Here is a 21,544-nt window from a genome sequence, read left to right on the forward strand (position 1 = left end):
TGTTTAAGGACATTTACATGGTATAAAATCCCAATGGATGTCTGTACTCTAAAAAAAAAGCTCAGCAGGTTTTCTAAATTTCACTCGTATGTCCGTGGTTTGTGGGTAATTTCAAATCTTTTGCATCTTTTGCATCCACACTAAAACAATGTTATGTTCCAGGGTGTATGGAACCCTCCAGATTCCAAACTATGTTTGGTATTAAATAGAGTTATTTTGTAATTCTGAACTGTAGCTTTTTTGTAGACACCAGATGCATACATTAGTTCTGGGTCTACATAGGTTCAGAGAATCCCAAGTGAAGTTAAAGAAATATATATTTTAGTTTTAGAATTAAGCCTAGAGTGAGCCAATAGTGAACTTTCCCAGATATACCTAATTTAGTGTGTCTGTGTCTTAAACAACCTGGATCTCAACACCACCAAGATGTGGAAATTATAATGTACTTCAGGAAGCATCCTCTTGCACCCTCCTCATTAGTCATTAAGAAACTGGTCAATGCAGTGGAATCCTGCAAATTCATTTCAGATGCAGGATTCTACTATTACAAAGAAAGTACAGAAGCGCAGGTATGTCTTAATCAAAAGCTTAATTACATTTTAGGCTCCACTAATGCACAGTCCAGAAACCAGCTGCAGCATATCATTGAGTGCGCTCAGAAAGTCATCTTTCTCTTTCTCTCTTTTCTCTTTCTCATTCCTTGCTGAGCTTCATCAGTCTAGAAACTCCAAAAGTTCTGCAAATCCCTTCACCTGGATGTCACTTATTTCAGAAACTCCCCAATGGAAAACACTTTAAAGCATTCAAAACCAATACTAACCAGCATCTGACCTGTTTCTTTCCCAATGGCATATCTTTGCTGAACCACAATCCTCTGCAGTCCTGATGAAAACCAGTTCAATTGAATTCAAATTTATTTCTGTAGCACCTTTTACTACATTCATTGTAACAAAACAGCTTTACTGATGTCAGAGTCTGGACCCCCCACTGAGCAAGCCAAAGGTGACATTGGCAAGGTAAAACTATGGGTGTAACAAAGAATCCTCAAGAGGAATCAAGACTTGAAGGAGGTATCTGTCCTTAAATGGTCAACACCAGACAGCACAACAACAAAATAAGCAATGAGATCAAAATATCAGTAAGAAAGGAGTCATTTAGGAGCAAATAGTGATTAGGAATTAGGAAAAACTTAGAAATGTAATTACTGCTGAAGCAATTCACACAGCCTAGTGAACTGTCATGTTTACAAAACTGTACCTTACATGTCACAAATTTTAATTCATTTTGCAAATAGAATTGTATACTGTAAAATGTTTCATTTACTTCTACATATTGTATACGTCTACATCTTGATATTTATCCCCAGTGAAATGTATATACTGCCATTTATACTGTAGTGTGCATGTTGTATTTGGGTTAGCTATTTTCTAGTCTTTCATCAATACGCTTTTGATAACAGGGCTGCTTCTAGCTGGATTTTTTGGTGGCCCATTCCCAAGTAATTAGTGACAATGACGTGTAACTCATGCAACATGGCTGTGTGTTTAACTTCTGCCCTCACTAACAAATGCACACATTTCGTCACACTACAATTTATGAAACAGCATGTTGGATAGACTAATCATGCTTTCTCATTCATGCCATGCCAAACTGGAATCTAGCATAAATATGCTCCAGTCTGATGTGCGATCAGTATAGGATAAAAATTGTACCACTCAGTTAACAGAACAGTTATGTAAATATGCTAGGCGATTGAAATATATTACATTTCTAGTTTCCAGCAGCAGTTATCATATGCCAAAGACTGTATATACATGAAAAAGATCAATAACAAAAACAAATCTTGTCTCAACATCCACAAAGAAGCTCTTACAGCCTACCACAACTAATCACACCACTACCTTATTGTGTAGTGGAACAGAGATTAAAGAGAAAGAGGCGCGTGGTATAAAGCAAATTGAATTATAAACACATACTATATAGGGAAAATGACATTTGTGACATGCACATTTTGAAATGGTAATGTGATTGGGTTGTTGTTTTTTTCTGGAGTGCTATTTAGTGCACCCTTCTCCCGGAAGTTACGCAGACAGAACCTCTTTTGTGTTTGTTTTTCCTGACAAACGCTCAAGGCTTCTGTCACTAGCGTGTTGATCTCCGCTACTGCGATACATTAGACCTCGTTGGCACATCCAAAAGGTTGAATACAGGTAATTAACATCAGTTTCGTAATATTTTCACACTGCTTGATTGTAGTAGAGCGCGCTGGACTAGTTTGTTGCTAACGTTACATAGACAGTCGGCACATCCTGGCAAAGTTTATTTTTAGCAGCAACTGTAGTTAGCTAGCGAGCTTGCGAACATTAACCACAATAGCGAGCCGTTAGCATGTCATCAAGCTAATGGTACCCGTCTAGCTAGCTACCTAGCTAGCATCATCAGGATTCAGACAGGTGATTTGATCTCGGCCATGAGCAGCTACTGTGAATGACCTTCTGATTTTTAACATTTGACTTAAGTATTATTAGATAGATAAATAGATAGATAGATAGCTTTGTAAAGGTCAATAGCTAGGTTGAGCAAAGAACTAAGAAGTAAACGTTTTTAGCAAGATACTTAGAATGTTTATGGTTTTCTTAAAGTGCTGGTAGCTTAACAATTATTTATGGTCTCCTTGCTGTATAATCACGTTAACTTGGTTCTATCTAGCTAACCTAGCTACGGCGGTAATAAACATTACTGTTAGCTAGCTACTTAGCTATTTTAGCCAGCTCACTCAATGTGTTAACGTTTCATCAGAAGCCAATGCGTTCTAACCGAGTAGGTACGATATTTCCGCTTGTATTTAACTTTAACGTATTAGTCGTTTTTAAAGTTGTTGGCTAACTAACTGATTCAGCCTCAAGGAGGTAGTGAGATCTTCCACACTAAACTAAAGCAGCAACAACAAAAAACAGTCCCTTATTATTGAACATTTATAAGTAAGCATGTAGCTAACCATGATATTCCTTTATTTTAATTGGACATCTGTTCTGTTGTAGCTCAGTACACAATGCTTTCTTAACAAAAATGTACAGGACATTGTGCAATTTTATGCAACTAAATTACAATGAAAATAGTACTGAAACAGTTCAACATGAAAAATAATGGGGGGGGGGTCATGTTATAAAAATGAAGTGACTCAAAACTTACACATTAGGCAAAACAGTTCAGGTCTGCAGAAGGGCAGTAATGTAAGAAATGTAAGGCTGTAACTTTCATCTTTGGTTATATCTTAAATTTTGTCTATAAAATTTCTAGATTCCTTTGATCAGAACTTCTCAGGGGTCATTTTTTTTCACCAAGAGGTATAAAAACAAGACGGGTGTCTAATTCCACAGTGATAACATTACCCAAGACTTCATAATCTTCTCCCTTCATTAAACATTCAACACACTGTCTAACTGCCTGGTTTCCATAAGCAAAACCACACGGCCCTATTATTAGAGACATTAGAGAGATAGATTGGATAGAATTCAGTTTGAATATATTTTTCACTAAAATGCTTGTGAAACAACTCTAGAAAAGCACACACTGACCCCAGATTATTAAAAACAGTTACATATGTTTTGCACAAAACCCCACCTTTTTACTGTTTGCGTGCTTACAAAGGAGAAATAAGTCAACAGGATGCCATTGCCTCGCTGAGCTTGAAGTAAACACGCAAGGTGATTTTCAGTGGCAAGGAAGAAACAGTTCCCTAAGGTTTCAACAGCTTAATTAAGACAAACTTCACATGCAGGCACAGGGAACAGTGAGACCTTTATCACAATGTCTGCTTTGGGAATATGATAAATTATCTCTTAACGCCAAACAAGACAACCTTTCTAACAATGGAAACTAAATGTTGTAGATATGTTGCCAAGAAACATGTAGTGTTACAAACACTTTGTAGATATTTTAAAGATCATTTTAGTGTGAGTCAATGTTATAATGTTAGCTACACCATGCAAGAAAATTAATCTAAGATAGATACCTAGCTTTACCAATTCAGCTGTATGTAAAATATATTTTAAACATCTTGCACTAATGCTTGGAACATTAGGCGTTTGATTACATCTGTGTCTGCGATTTTGAAAGTGTTTTTATCTTCCCTGTTATATCTACTATAATGCCCCATGTTGTGCAGTTTACCAAAGAGTTTTGGGGTCAGCACATGTCATGAATTACTTTCAGGTGAACAAGATATGTCATACCCTTTTAACCCACTGGTCCCTTTCTGCTTCGTGGGAGGTTGTAACCAGAACAGCACACTGTCTCTCTTTTCTCTGACAACCGACCCTCTCTAGTGAATCCTTTCTATTTGTTAGGTCCTACTCTCTGACCAGTCTGTTAAATCAGGGGGGAATCTGGATATGGTGAAGACTTGAGTTTGAAGATAAAACACCTGACAGTACATTAATCCTGTCTAAAAGAATACAAAGTTTAGGTTAGGTTATTTTATTCAACTGCAATTTAGTATTTCAGGTTCTTTCATTTTTAAATCCTTCCAATACAGCTATGGGAGAAGACAGTAGGCTATTCCAAGATTTATCAATTTGGTGGTTTCACACAAATACTACAATATATTGATGGAAATTGGAATATGGAATAGAAAACAACTTGTAGCCTAACACAAATAAATAAGATTCACAGCTACATAAAGAAAAAAAAAGGTAAAGTAGCTTGTTGAGTTTGGAGCTGCATTCAAAATAGTACATTCTCTAATTTTTAACCTTATTTTTCCTTTTTTGTAATTCTGTGTGTGCATGTAAAATTAACTTCATGAGGCAATCATTCACATTATCAGATACCTTTGCATTTGATGCACTGCAAGGCTGCTTGTTTACTAAACATGGGAGGCAAGACCTCTCCCAGGGTAGCTTGTTTTTCGCCTTCCCAGCGCTAACTACTCTCTTGTGTGACTGTTCCATGCTATTACCGTCAAAGTAATAAAGTATTTGAAGGTATATTAGGTCTACCTATACAATTCTGAGATTACTTTTTGTTACGGAGTAGCTACAATAATAAAACCTAGACAGTCAGATCCAGTGCAACTGTAAGTAGCTAGTTAGCTAGCGTTAACCTAATGAACCAGGATAGATAGGTTAGCTAACGTTAGACGGTGTAAAGCCAAACACGCCATCAGTGCTGAGTGTATTTGCCTTAGCTAGCGAGCTAACTACACAGCGGCAAAAGTCATTTGCTGGCTGTAGTGTTTGTAAGTAACACAGTAGCATTTACAATGTAATATTTAAAATTATATCTTGGCTACAAAACACAGCCAGGATCCCCGTTTCGTTGATTTGGTTGGGCTGCCAAGACAACAAAATAGTCCGCTGATGCTTTCGTTAAAGCTACAGTACTCCATCTCATGTCAGTGTCTATTTAGCTGCTATTTTTTTATTAGTTTCTGATAGGATCTTTAGACTACGTCCGATGCTTTTCTTTTGTTTTCGATGCTTTTGAAATTATCTTAAATTACCAGTTCTCTTCTTTTCTATAAGTATGTTTTACATCAAATTCGGAAACGTACAGCCTTGGTGGAAAAAAAAACAACTATCGATTATATTTTTGACGAAGATGCTACCTATGAAACTACATTCACAACGGAGCTAGTTATGTAATGTAATGCAATAAATGTAGACCTGTTTTATATAGTCCATGCAACAAAGTTACACAGAATCCTACAATTAGTCTACCTTAAGCAAATCCAAACATTGCTGTGAAAAATCACTTCAGGGATATATTAAATACGTGCCACCACCTATGGTAGACATTTGACGGTTAATAACGCCTAATAAAAATAAACATGTTTTCTTCCAGTAAATTTACATTTACGGCATTTAGCAGACGCTCTTATCCAGAGCGACTTACAAAAGTGCTTTGTCATTTTCTCATAGAATACGTCCTAGTATTCCCAGTACAGTAGGTTAGAGTCCAATATACCAATGATCTAGACTACTGTAGAAATACAGGGATCACTGTAGTAGGAAATCAAGAAACGTGTGTTGGAGCCTTTCGTGAAAAAAACCAACATATAGCTAGGTAGAAGCATGATGCAAAGTTGACTTTGGTATTGACACCAAGAGTTATATATGCAACCAGGTAACTCGGGTTTACTCCTTTGTGCTCTATTGGCCTGTTGTTTCCATTAGGAATTACTTGACGTTTTTGTTGTAGGGTGCTATTCTCTGCTTATCCACTAGAGGGCAATAAAACGCATTTATTCTGAATGAGCCACACTTGACCAATTCGTCAACTAAATGAAATGTGGGTCATGCAAATTTCGCACGTCTGCCTTTCTTGACTTTACACTGGGCGTTTCTGAAATGGCTGTCAAACACAATAGACTTCCTCCGCAACTAGTATTTAATAAGTTATTAAGAGCATGCAGCAGATAGAAGATTTCAGTAAATAGAGGATATTGGTAAAATAAAACCTAAATAAGAGAAAAAAGGAATAGACCAGTGCCAAACCCCAAAAGCCTGTTTTATTTAGCAATCAGAGTAGTTAGAATTTTTTAGGTGCTTTTGTCAAATGCTTGGTTTTAGAGTTAAAGAGTTAATTAATAATTATGCCCTGTGGAAGTTTGTGAGAAGCAGTTTATTTGGGCCTTTCTGAAACTATAAAATCAAGCATTGTACAAGAACCACCTATACCTCAGTTGAATTTCTATCAGTTTACATACTCTCTCTCAGACATATCAAACATCATTTCAAACTGGACTTCCATCGCTAAGCCCAGATCTTTCTCAGGACCAAATCAGTTACATCTACCACTCAATCACTTAGAAGCATATCTTTCAGAAATTAAACTCTGGATGAAACACAACTTTCTTATGTTAAATAGCAACAAGACCGAGCTTATCATAGGCTCAAAATCAATCCTGAGTAAAACTGGTTCTTTCACTCTAACCACTGATGATATAGCTATGTCCCCTTCCCCTGGTTAGAAACCTGGGTGTTATCCTCAGTGCAATTCTTTCATTTGTACATTGTACATTGTGTATATAATCATAATATACATATATTGTACATACATTGTTAATATATTTTGTACATACATAGAAAATATATATTTATCTGTATATATATTTTTTTTCTCTATGCACCCCTGGTTCTCTTCCTCAGTTTGGACAGAGCACTCTCCACCATTTCACTGCGTGTTATACTGTGTATGACTATGTATGTGACGAATAAACCGAACTTGAACTTGAACTTGGCACCCATGTTCATGCTACTGTTAAGATGTACTTCTTTCACCTGTAATATTACTAAAATCCAAAATCCGTCTGCTAATAAATCTCTCATTCATGCTTTCATCTCTAGCCTCTCAGACTACTGAAACACTGTCCTTGCAGGCATTAGCCCTTCTCTCCTTCACAAGCTTCAGATGGGTCAGAAATCTGCTGCCTGTCTTCTCATTCAATCCCAGGTACACCAGCACATTACACCCATCCTCCAGGATTTTCACTGGCTTCCTGTTAAGTACCACATTCATTTCAAATCTTCCTTTTCAAATACAAAGCTCTCCATCGTCCAACACCTAAACTATCTGATCTTCTTGACTACAAACCCAATCGCTCTATCAGATCTTCTTCTGCCGGGCTCCTTACTGTTCTACACCCAACCTTCATAGCTTTGTTGATCAGGCATTATTATTATTATTATTATTATTATTATTATTATTATTTTAACATCATCATCATTACCATCACCATTGGAGCATTACCTTATGTCTTAGCAGTGTCTCAAGAAAGCAGAGATGCTTAAACGCATGCAGAGGAATAAGGATAAAAGGCACAAATAAAGTGAAAACCAGAAACAGACTTAGTTCATTATTTCCATTTACTCAGAAATAATGAAATAAGAAATAATGTACAATTGTACTGATTGCAATCCCACAGTTGTTTACCAACAATTATGTACATACTGTACTTTATACTGGTGTGATTCCTTCATTCACACTGTATTTGGGCAGAGAGCTAATGAAACATAATAAAGTGAGGAACACTAGCAAACACTGAGTCAAGTATAAAAAAAAAATGGTATGTTAAAAAAAATTCCTAGTTATGATTTCACTTTATTTTTTTATGGTTGATGCATCTTCATAAGTGCATTACTGACAAGCTTTAGTCAGAGAGGACATAAATATCTTGGTGACTTTGTCCAAGTCTTGGTGTGTTTCATAGAGAAAGCTTTGTTTTCAACATGGCTACATGTTGGCTACTATACTGAAAAAGCTTACAATGCCTCCAGAATACATGGCTCCAGTATTCATTTGAATGTTATAGCAAAGGGGATATTAAATTAGAGAAAATGTATAACTGAATATTACTGTTTTGGATTATATAATTATTTAACGTTTGAACCCTGAATACAACATAAATTATACAGCAGTTACAAAAAAAGTCAAATGGGCTAGTTGATGTCCTGTGGAGACAAGAGCTGAATAAACATGAATTAAGTGATCATTTCCTGAAGTCATCCAGCACTACTTACTTGCATGCATTGCTCCTCCCTTACAAACACAGAGCTGAAAGGCAAAATCTGGATGTCAAAACCTGTTTCTGGTGCCTGTATAAAATGTTTGGGAAATGTCTGTGTGCGTTTGCATGGCCTTAATTTTGCCTATTAGAAATGCTACACTATAATGGCCTATAATGCTATTAATCAATGTCAGACTATATAAATGTATTGTTCCATTAGTGCAATTCTTAAGCAATGTCATAACTATAAATACTTCATTGTATGTAGTAGGCAAATGAATAAATGAAGTACATCATTGGTGAGTAGTTATTGTGGAAACCAAATTTGTATTTTTATGTGATTAATGAGCAGCCCTTTTATTTTTTTATATATATATATATATATATATATATATATATATATATATATATAATTGTATAGTGTGCATTGTCTTTAACATTCCTAACATATCCTCATTAAAACTGCATTTTGAAGTTAGTATCAAATAAATGCTTGAAATTAACTACTATTAATGTATATTGTACACATTCAAAGTTACTCATTTAAGTGTGTTCTGATAAATAAAAAATCATGATGACTATAAATAATATTTTATAATGAGATGATGCACCATCATGATTGCACACTTTGGATAGCAGAGTGGTGCAAAGAATACTGTTTTTCATATTTGTATGATACCTGTGGACTAGTTAGAAAGAACTACTTTGATCACTGAGTAAAGAATTATTTAAAAATGTCTTGTACACCACATATCTGTTTGCCACTATAAATGATTTAATTCCATATTCTAGCCTCCCCCTCTTGTCCCAGTGGAGTTATAATGTTTCATAATAAGTTACAATGGGAGCAGACTCTGACAACAGCACACTCTGAGCATGTATACATCTACAAGATCCTGATTACTGGTAAAAATCAGTTTGTCAATAAGTGAACTGAAGTGTTCACATGCACAATAATAATAATGTGATTATGTAAAAAAGGACAAAAAAGCATATGAAAAACAAACAAACAAACAAATTGCTATATGGGATCAGTGAAATCGGGGGAATTCTCTACAATGGACCTGATCTTAAAACCTTGTCCTCTTTGCCCGGCTGCAGAACAAGAGAGCCCATATTCCACTTACACTGACATAAAAAAAAAAAAATAGAAATCTGATAAAGCTGTTCATTTGCCCAGATTAATTAATTAATTAATCTGGGTTTTGCTTTGTGCGATGTAGAGCCGAACACTGATAAACGTTTACGTGACATTTTACATAGGAGTCTTATTTCCCTTTGCAGGGGTAAATGCACTCAGTGGCATTTGCAGTAAAGCACTGAATTACATTCAAAATAGACATGATTTATAGAAGCAAGCATTTCAGTTTGCTCAGAAAGTCCCCTGGATCCAGTCAAATGTTGTGCTCCAGCGGAGTACCAGGACAGAAGTGATCTTTGTCTAGTCTCTCACTCATCTGTGTGTCGATCGGAGGAGCCTCCTTACAGCAGAAGTATTGCTTCCAGAGCCGCTGGAACGCCGTGCGGAACTTCTTGATGCGGAATGCATACACGATGGGGTTGACGGGGGAGTTGCCGTGGGTGAGCAGGATGGCGATGTAGAGAAGGAACATGGGCTTCTCGCAACCAGGGCTGAAGAGTGTGATGCAGTTCAGGATGTGCAGTGGGAGCCAGCTGGCGGCAAACAACACAAGCACAAGCGCAAGCGACTTGGCTAGCTTCAGCTCCTTGTTGTAGTACTTGCTGGGGTCGCCATGGCCCACACCGACCTTCTTGTTCAGTTGCTTGTGTGATGGAAAATATTATTTGATCATGTATTATCATGTGATTCATATGTAATGATTCATATATAATCATGTTAATACTTTCCATCATATAATCCTATATGAATGGTTTAGTCTGCAACTGACTATAAAAGACAACTCCCAGTACACAGTTAACATGTAAAATGAAAAGTTATTTACTGATCTAACTTAAGCTAAATAGCAACTAAATCTTTTGAACATACAGTATTCTATTTATTATGCACATATGGTAATTCTATCCTGACTCATGAAAATGTGGAATTCTGAATTGTGTAACGTTTGTAAGAAATTGTAGTGACTTTGCTATATCCTCTTCCTCAGAGCTGTTCACAACGGAAGCATCTCACCTGCGGACTCTCGGGGTTCTCGATCAGGTGTTCTTCCAGAAGAGGAGGAACCTTTTGACCGTCGAAGAACTTTCCGGTATCTTCCCCAACCTGCCCCAGGTCTACAGTCTTCATGGTCAGTCTCTCTGTGTGCGAGCGTATGTGTGTGCGTGCAAATCCGCTCCATTTGTCTTAGTGTGTTTTCAAACCTACATTTCTGAAGCCTACTTGGTGTCTAAATCATAATCAAGATTAAAGAAGTGTAAAACCCACCCAAACTGGGAATTTAATGACAGAACAATATCAGCTATCGGCACCATGCCATTACTGTGAGCAGGTATGGACTGGAGGCTGTACATGTTGTTTCTGCGGTGGCCTTCATGACACAAGTAGAGTTCTGTTGCCCACTGACACAACTTTCTAACAAACCACATATACACTGGCTCGCTTAAACAGATTCTGTTTTGTGGTGTTGCATTTGTGTTTCAGTGAATCTATGTGAGTCCATGAAGAGGCTGAGGGACTCTTCTATAGTTCAAGGCATCGGAGACATCATGGTGTCTAGAGTGAGCTGGCTAGTGTTACTCCCTTTCTAGTTCACATCATCTTTTGGTGCTGTCTAAAATGAAGGGGTTGTTCTGTGTAGTGTGGGATATACTTGTTGCTTTACTTGATATGTCAGTAGCTCATGTGTTTGTGTGTGTGCGTGTTAGTTTGAAGACGCTGCAGGAGAGGAGTTCCAGGAGCAGGTGTCTCACCTGTGCAGTCAGCAGAGTCAGGCACTGGAGCTCATTAAAAATAAACGCAAAGACCCACGTTTCACGCACCTTATACAGGTAACACTTTTTAGAGGTATAAAGCCTTTGGACAAACCTACAAACACTAGAGCTTCTGCCATATTTGTTAGTGGGCTGGGTTGTGAATTGGTTGACCCATATTTTGAATTGGAGACTATCCAGTCTTTTATATTTGACTTTTATTGCAGCACATAACTTCTAGTGATGCTGTTTTAGGTATAAATTGGTGTTGCAGTCAACAGAATCCACATTTGGACTTAGATGTCCTTGGCTCATTCGTCTGTGTGTGTGTGTGTGTGTTAGGAATGTGAAGCCAGCCCTCACTGCCGCCGACTACAATTAAAGGACCTTCTAGTGTCTGAGATGCAGAGACTCACCAAATACCCCTTGCTGCTGGATAACATCATCAGACACAGAAGGCATGTATAGAAACCCTCACATACAATGTATTGAACCATGAAAACACTTCAGTATACACACACATACCAGCTTACCAAGGAGGCAAGCACACACACCCTTTCTCCTGGATTAACACTAGTATGTGCCCCCACAACAGCTGGTTCTCCAGACCTGCAGCCATTGCTGAGGGCACAGGCGTGCTGCCGTGGGATACTACGAGCTGTCAATGAGGTCGTCAGGGAGACGGAGCACCGGCGACTGCTCAGCCGTTATCAGCGCAGGGTAGACTTGTCCCCTCTGGAGAGGCAGGCCAGTCCTGTCGCTGCTCAGTTCAAGGTACGGCCTTACTATGTATCCACCATCTGCCTTCCAAACAGCTTCTCTGGTCTTGGAGCACCTGATCCAGAGTATGAATTATTAACTATATTCTTTTTCTATGTAGAATCTGGACCTGACCACTAAGAAAATGATCCATGAAGGACCGTTGACTTGGAAAGTTAGTAAAGATAAAGCTATCGGTAAGAGATCATCACAGCTGAACAAATCACTGTTAACTCTGGGGAATGCAGCTATTGAGAGCATGGTGCTATGCTGACTTGGAATTTGGTTCCCTGCTACCTCACACATGACATGGTCTGAATAACTGTGTGTGTGTGTGTGTGTGTGTGTGTGTGTGTGTGTGTACACCTGCATCTGCCTGTATGTTCATACGTGTGTATACACATGTTTCAAGGACTTTTAATGTGAATGGATGCTTTCAGTGATCTGTGTGCAAGCTTGCATACATTTTTGTTTTTCCTCTTGCAAATGATTACTTGACAGGTCCATTCTCACTCTGTGTGTGTGTGTGTGTGTGTGTGTGTGTGTGTGTGTGTGTGTGTGTGTGTGTGTGTGTGTGTGTGTGTGTGTGTGTGTGTGTGTGTGTGTGTGTGTGTGTGTGTGTGTGTGTTCCAGACATTCATGCTCTGCTTCTCTCAGACATGTTGGTGCTACTCCAAAGGGGTTCAGGTGACCGTTTGATCTTGCGATGTCCAGCGCGCTCACTGGGTGGGGTTTGGGGTAGGAACACGGACCTCAAAACCCCCTTTTGCCCCGTTGTTCGCTTGGATTCATCTCTTGTCAGATCTGTGGCTACAGGTATATTTGTAGTTATTCTTACAGCTATGAATAGCCAGAATAGATGAATGGGTCTGGAATAACTATGTCTTTATTTTATTTTTAAAAAATTAAGAAGCCAGTTAGAAATTGCATGTGGGTTAGTTTGAATACATTGTTTGACAACCTGCTCTTCTCTATCAGATAACAAGGCCTTGTATGTGATCAGTACATCAGAGAGACAGATATACGAGCTGGTGGCTGGGACTTCCTCTGAGAAAAACACGTGAGTTTGTTTTTTTGTCTCTCTCTGACCCACCATCTTCTCATCAAGGTCAACCAGTCAGCACTGCTGTGTCTGTTTTGTGATAACATTTATGGTGTCAGGCCATTTATGTTCAGATGATTTTAACAACATTGTGCTGTTGTAGAAATTGGGACCTGATGGCTTTAGCGATGTTTCCACAGATGGAAGAACCTGTTAGAAAAGACCATCTCCTCGGCCTCTGGAGGCAGTGAAGCCACCAAGCAAGGATCAACAGCTATCCCAACTGACCAATCAGAAGCCTACATGCATACTGGTGGGCAGGGTTATGTGGGAGGACGAGCTAAAATGGCTGATGCTGCTCTTCAAGATGGTAAGAATTTGTTACACTCCGTTACACAGTCATTGTTGCACTATGATAGTTAAACAGTATATTTCTGGTGGTGGTGGTGGTGGTGGTGTTTTTATAAATAGAATTTTAGCAGGCTCAGATATTTACCAACTTTTTTGCACCCTTTGTGTTCTGCCAGTCAGGACACTAAGACTGTTGATCCTTGGATCCTTGGATCCTTTAGAGGCTGCCAGTCAGAAGCAGAAAGTGACATCATTGTCCTCACAGCAAGAAGGGCAGGAGATGCCTTGCCAGTCACCAAAAGGCCGTTCACACCTGGAGATGCTGAGGCATGAAACGAGGCCCTGCCAATCACGAGCAAGCATACGGCAGCGCATGATAAAAAATGTGGATGGAATCTTTCAATCAATGAAGGGGCTGATGAAAAACCTGCATCAGCTTAGGGTAAAGTGGATATATTACTCACGCTCTCTCAAACACACACACACACACACACACACACACTATCATTGCAGCTAGCTAGCACTTTCATGTTATGTTTTAAAAGAATGGCTTTGTGCACTTGTGAGATCCTGGTTAACTCCTTGTTTTCATTTTCATAGGAGATTGAAGCAGACCACTGTAGACTGCTCACAATGGTGAGAAAAAAGTCACCTGTCAGTCAGTTCAGATGACACCATCCATGGGTCTTCCTCCATTATCAGGACACCATCTATTTATCTTGGGTCGAGCGATGGTAAGTGTGTCAAAGAAGCCATTTATAAATACTGGGGCTAAACCTGTTTAATGCTGTACCACAATTCTTTTTGATTGTACCAAACAAAAAGATCTAGTCTGGAATCACTAGAATAATTTGGGGTTGAGTTTAAATGGAGCACACAGTTGAATATTAAAACATCACCGCAGATCTTGGGTCTTGCTATTGCCAGACTGAAAACTGGCCTTCAAACCTGTAGCAATTCCCAATTTTAACTTTAAGAATTTTATGTATTTATTTGAATAATGTTTAGTATTGATTTTGGAGTTGATGTAATTATGTTGCTTATGGTGTACTACCCCTGCAGACTGTGGCAATTGTATGGTCATCTTTCCAACCTGTTTAGGTAACGAAGAAGGGCCAACAGAACCAGTTCAGCCCAAGATCCATTCTACAGGATTTTGATTTATTACACGAGACATTGTAAAGAGTTTTACTTACACATTTGAAACATGAACACACACATACTAAGGGTGTGGCATTCCTGCCATTTCATACATCCTGTGTAGCTCTTTACTAGAATCCCAGCATGCCTTTCTCCTGGGAGAAACCTGCAAATATTGTATTGTCTGCAACTGAGAAGAGAGACAGGACAGACGAACCTTCAGCTCATGCACCGAGTTGGAATAAAAAGCATTCAAATGAAAGTCCAGATATGTGAGGTGTTTTTTTTTTTATTAGGTAAAGCTAAAGTTGGAACAAGGGAACTGAGGTGACAGTTTCAAAAAAAAATTAGTCAATGAAGATGAAGAAATGGAACTAAAATGAGACTGAAAATGTATGGCTGAGGAAATGAATCTGCCCATTAAAGGGACCCCCCCCCAAGCACTTTACCCAATACATGTATGTTAATACTCACTCACGTCATCAGTGACAAACTGGCAACCCAACAGGTGCCATTTTGCTCGAGGACCCATAATCAGCCCATGTCAACTTGACCCAAGATTGTGGCTCTCTTCGCCTTATGGAATGTGTGGATGGGTGACTTAAACAAATTCAGGTTCTTTTTCACTGGGACCCCTGCAAGACACATGGGCTCCAAGAGAGTATTTTGCATTAATATCATCATATGTCTATGTTGTATCCTTTATTTTATAAATTAACACTATGCGAGAGCAAAGAATAAAGAGTGTGGAAGGAGTTTATTTTATTTCTTTAAGCGTTCTACAGAATAGAAAATAAAGGTTTGGCCTCTCTTTACGCACAATGGATAAGGCAGGGCGTACTGGGATTGCCATTGTGTTGTGGCAAGACATCATCTTCACTGCTCATTACTGTATACTTATTTGTGCAGCCCTGTTCTGGACTGACTCCTGTCAACATTGCAGGGAACAAAAAGGAACATATTTGTTGTCTGATATCATGTCATTACCTATGAAGGGGCACCTTCTGTGTAGTGTAAATACTGTGAAGCTCGTCCCTCACCTCTTGAAATGGCTCAGTGATGCCAGGGTTGGTTTTTGACACATATGAAAGGATTTATACTTTGATCTGTTAAGATGTTGGTAGAAGTGGCTCCTTTACACTGACTCCAGTTTGGCCTTTGTTGTATAATGGCTAATGTTATGGTTCAAAAAAGAATGAAATTGTCCAAGATCAGTGTTAAGGACCAGGTTCTACCTTAATCTAGCTGCATCTGGATGCTAATAGCCTAATGCTAGATTATGCCATCACATTTCCCTTTTATAAACTAACCTGTGAAAGGGAGAAGGAAGAATGGCCCTCTATCCTGTGTGGCTTTCCCACTCCCATGTGTTGGGACTGTTTTGAGGGTCGTTGGTGTAATTGGATTTTGGGGTGAATGTGGACCGGGCTTTGACAATTGACAAAATGTATAGAGCGGCTGGTCCATTTTTGGCTTTGTATGCAAGCATCAAGATTTCAAATCTGATGTGGTCAGTTACTTCATACTGCCAATGAAGTGAGCGCAGCAGTGGAGTGACATATGAATTTAGGAAGATTGAAGACCAGTGATGCAGCTGCATTATGGACAAGTTGTAGAGGGCTGATGGCTCTTAGAGGAAGACCAGCAAGTAGCGAGTTGCAGTAGTTTAGCTTTGAGATTACAAAAGACTGCACAATTACCTGGGCAGCTTCCTGTGAAAGAAAGGGCCGAATCCTTCGTATGCTACAAAGGAGAAATCTGCAAGACCAGGTCAGATTTGAAATATGAGTAGAGAATGACAACTGGTTGTCCAAAGTTATGCCCAGGCTACGAGCAGCTTCAGATAGTGATACCAGGGAGTTCTCGATGTACATAAGCTTGGCTTTACTGGGGTTGAGCCTCAAGTGGTGGCTGTCATCCATGACACAATGTCAGTCAAGCATGCTGAGATAAGTCTGGAGACCTGCGTATCGGAGGGTGGGAAAGAAAGAAATAATTGGGTGTCATCAGCATAGCAGTGGTAGGAAAAGCCATGAGAAGATATTACATCACCAAGAGAACAGGTATACAAAGAGAAGAGGGCCTAATACTGAGCCCTGGGGGACACCAGAGGAGAGTCTACATGGATTGGAAGTGGATCCTTTCCATGTTACCTAAATGGACTGAAAACATTTCCATGCAGAGCCAGTCACACCAAGGCTGGAGAGAACAGAGAGGAGAATGTTGTGGTTTACTGTGTCAAAGGCTGCTGAAAGGTCCAGAAGAATCAGGACAGAAGACAGTTTGGCAGCTTTAGCAGCATAAAGATTCGCAGTCACTGCTATGAGGGCTGTTGAATGTGCTGGATTGTAGCCAGACTGATGGGGATCATGCAGCTACTTCTGTGTGAGGAAACCAGATAATGAATTGTAAACTTCTCGTTCAAGGGCTTTTGAGAGGAAAGAGAGAAGTGATACTGGTCTGTAACTGGTTATGTTGGTGCTGTTGAGTGTGGCATTCTTGAGGATTGGTACCACCCTGGTGGTTCTGAATGCAGAATGCAGATCTCTTGAGATCGTCTAGAACAGAGTGGAGGCAATGGGATCCAGCGGACATGTCGGATTGCTGGAAGTCAGGAGTTGAAGAGTTTTTCTGAGCAGAGAGGGGAAAAAGAAGCCAGAGAGTTGGATGTACAGGAATGAACACTGGCTGGAAGAATGGGAACAGAGGAAAAGGACCGGCGGATTGCTGCAACCTTCTCCTCAAAGAAGAGGATCAGACAAGGTTCAGACAAGAAGCCTTGAATTAACAGAATCTAAGGCAAAAATAATTAAACTCAGAGCCTACCATACCCAATCAGAGAATGATCCCGGAGAAAAACCCAAAGGACTACAGGCCATCTTTTGCGCCATGCAGTTTACGTTAGCTGTCCTAATTCTCTAGGATCGCTTTCTAAATACAACGCTGCTGTATTGAAGGTGGCCCGCAACCCAGATAACAGTCGGTCAACGATCAATAAAGAATCAAATCTACAAAAAAAAAAAAAAAAATGAAGCTGAAGCAGGCGGTTAAATAATGACCTAAACTATGATCTGAAGTAGTATGGTAGAATAGGGTGAACAACGATTGAAAGCTGTATATTCGGTGAGTGATAACCTGTAGAATATTGAGGAAAGGGATCGGGAGTTTGGGACGGCGGGGCGACACAAGGAACATGGGGGAGGAGAAGTGTTGGCATGGGGCGTAGTCGGTGTAGTAGCCACGGTTTGAATGAAGGAGACGGAAATATGTGTTTCTGTGAATAACAGATGAGTAGCTGTTCCCGCAGGCAAAACAGGGGAAAACGGAGTGGAATTGTTTGGTTTAGGGAAGGTGCACGGCCAAAGGAACAGACAAGAAAGTGCGACGAGTACGCCTGTTGTCTAATAGTGAGTGTAAAGAAACGTGGCGTTAAAACTGCTCAAGCGTATAAGAGTGAGGATAAATTATATGCTTAGGTGAAACAATATTATGCATGCCGTAATGGAAAGTAAAGCATACGTTTTATGCTCTCTCCATGATCCTTAACGCTCTTCATTTGGATGGTTTTCCAGCCGAATAGCTCTGATTCGCAAGTGTCTGGGTGATGAATGATAGTATTCACACACGCAGCGGGGCTCAAGGCATTGAACCAACGCATAGTGGAAGAGTTGGGAACGGATCATGGATTTTACATTGCACTGATCTTAAGATGTAACGTATTGCCTTTAAGGATTACTTTCTTTATTTCCATAGAACTGGGCAGTGTTTTGCAAAATTTCACGACGTGGATGTTGAAAAGTGCATTTTATTCCAGTCTGGAAAACCCCTGCGCTTGGATTTTCTTTGTGCCGCAAGGTCCTTAGCATTCGGATGTAGCCCCTCGCAAAGAAAGGCAAGTCGCCTAATTTTTGTAGTCTTTTTTCCCCTCACAGCGAATTGAGGGAACGACGCCTGTCTTCGCTTTGTGTTTTTCACCTTTTAACTTTTGGAGCCAAGTAAAACTCATTTTAAGCGTCGCATTGTCCTGTCCGCGTCGCTGTGCTCTAAGCCTGCAGTAATTTAATAGTTCTTGGCGTATTGGTGGATCGGGTTATTGGAATACGGTGAACTCGGTGCTGACATGCAAACAAAATGGAACCGGATTGATGAACCCTGCTGGGTATTCTTTCATTTCCTTTGTGTGGAGTCTCGTCAAATTGTTTCTTAAACCCAAATACTTGATTTCAATAAAATAATTCTTAATGTTTCCACTCATTTCACTTGTTTATTGTTTTGGTGGCTTGAAGTGCATGTTTTAATGTATGCTTACAGCAGTAATCTTTGTATCAGTAGACGCAAACTGTTTCCACCATACCTTATTGCAGTCTTCATTGGAAAATGGGTTTGGCTACGATTTAATCCTTAGCTCGCCTAACTCCAGTAAACGCGAGAGAGAACCGATACTGTGTGTCAAGCAGCGACTTAAGTTGTTGCAAAAGCTGGGATGTAGATAGTCCTGGTTATGTATTTACAATCGAACACCAACTTAAACTTTTCTTAAATGTAGGTGCGGCGTAAACTGCCTTAGATTCATGGATATTTTGATTACTGTACCAAACTTGGTCCAGTCCCAGCATTCGAGCTTTTCAATGAAGGCCTCTAAGCCTCGGCCTGTCTTTGCGTGGGTGTTGGGGGCGCCCTGAGTACCTCCCCTGCAATTCTTGTCCACTGTTACTCTGAGGCATTTAGGCCTTACCCTGTGCAGACAATGATCCGCTGAGCTGGTTACGTCGCTTGGCGACAAGTAATTTGAGATCACTGTTGATGGTTTACACCTACCTACAAAATGACAATGGGTCAAAAAAAAAAATGCATTGTTTCCAAACCACAGAATAATGCAAAGAAAACACATTCATGGTACTAATGTTTTAACTTAGGATTAGTTAAGAAATCAGTATTTGGTGGAATATCTCAGATTTTGATTGCAGCTTGTTCATGCATCTTCAGGTGTTCTCCACCAGTCTTTCACACTGCTTGTTAAATAAGCTTTGATTACCTAATCAGAATCTCATTAAATACAAAGAGCTGTACATGTGGTGGAATTCAACAGACTGTGGAATTGAAATCATTGCCAAATGCAGAGATACTGATTGGGACTGATCTCTTAATTTTCTTCGAGAGTTATGTTTTTATATATGAGTTTTTATTCTAACCTTTATTATAAAATGCATGGGGTTATGGTCCCATTCTATTCTGTTCAAACGTAGGCCTACTGTTTTTACAATTCCTGTGAGAAGCGTGTGTGTGTGAGAGAATCCAAGAGCCCCTATTTGAGATTGATGCGTGGCATGTGTTGGGAGTCTGCCCTCGACAAATGGTATCCTTGACTGTATTACCAGTTTTGTAAACAATCCCTGACAAGTGGGTGAGTAAGAAGTGCATGCACACAGACACAGCAGAAAGAGGAGGTCTGTGTTTTTGGCTTCCTAATCAGGAAAGCTTGCGTTCCCTTCATATACAGCCAATCAGAGAGAAGGGGACAGACATTTAGAAATAGAAAGTGAGGAAAGTTGTGGTTCTTCATTAAAGGAATTGGATTAAGAGTCACTATTCTTAAGAATGTGTTTAGTACCTACTCAGGCACACACAACAGCTTCTTCAATGACAGTTGCTGCTGTTATTTTAGAGCTGACCACACACACAGACCCAGGTAAACATACGAACAGCTCACTGACATATTTTTGCTCTCCCCAGAAATAGGGTTGTGTGGTTAAAGGTCATGTAACCATAGAAACCTAGCCCCCACACTGTTCACTGCTCCTGTACCCTCTTATTCATTCCTTTGGTAAGAGCCAAGCTTGGTAACCCTGGAGATGATGGGAGATGGCTGGTGTGTGTGTGTGTGTGTGTGTGTGTGTGTGAGAGAGTGATGAGACCTTGTGGTGAGTGTGAGAATTGTGAAAGTACCGATTCACAAAGTTGTTGAACGATGAGCCTGTTTTTGTAAATTGCTTCCTTAGGGTGAAAAACATTTAATACCTTGAAGGTGAAGTGGTGTGTAATGCTATTTTCTGGTTTGTTCATTATTCTTGCACAGTTCAATTAATAGATGAAGACTACAACCTTTGTTTCAATTTTCAGTGTGTATTCAAGATGTTCATTTTCAAAATGTGACTCAATTTTATACTATCACTGTTCTGGGACATTAATGGATTCATTGAAATATATAAAAACAGATCTTTATAGATCTCTACATATTATGGTGTTGCTCTGATTTTATATGCACTTGTTCATTCTGAATGAGAACAGATTGTAGTGAAATTGTGGGCACTTGTAGCTCACCTTTAAGAGCAGATAGAGCTTTGTGCTGACACCACCAGTCTTTGGTTTGATTAACAGGGAGCGTGTTCACTCTGAGATGTGTTGCTCTGGATTATGGTATTTGCTTTAAAGGTATACTTATTACTCTTCCTCCCTCAGGTTAGTCCTCCTCCTCCTCTTCAGCCTTCAAAATAGATTCTCTCAGGAGTAAGGTTGAACTGCTGCAGCTGCCGCTGGCTCTATCCTCTAAATCTATCTCAGAGCGCAAAACTCAACTGGGCATAGCAACAAAATGTTCCAGGAGGCGGAGCTGGGGTCCACAAACCCCGCCCACTGGCCCCAGACATGGACAACGAGTCACAGTACTCGGGCTACTCCTACAAGTCCTCCCATTCCCGTAGCTCTCGCAAGCACAGGTGCGTATGCCATTTCCCGACATTCTTCCCTTTTGCCTAAATGTGGGTGGGCATTGATGTTTTGTCTAGAACATACAAATGTGAATGTACACTACTGCAAACACTGAGGGTACCACCGTATCGTTATTTAACGATTAT

The sequence above is a fragment of the Electrophorus electricus genome, unplaced genomic scaffold (assembly GCF_041902795.1).
Source record: "Electrophorus electricus isolate QZ-2024a unplaced genomic scaffold, ASM4190279v1 Scaffold27, whole genome shotgun sequence".
Classification (NCBI taxonomy): domain Eukaryota; kingdom Metazoa; phylum Chordata; class Actinopteri; order Gymnotiformes; family Gymnotidae; genus Electrophorus; species Electrophorus electricus.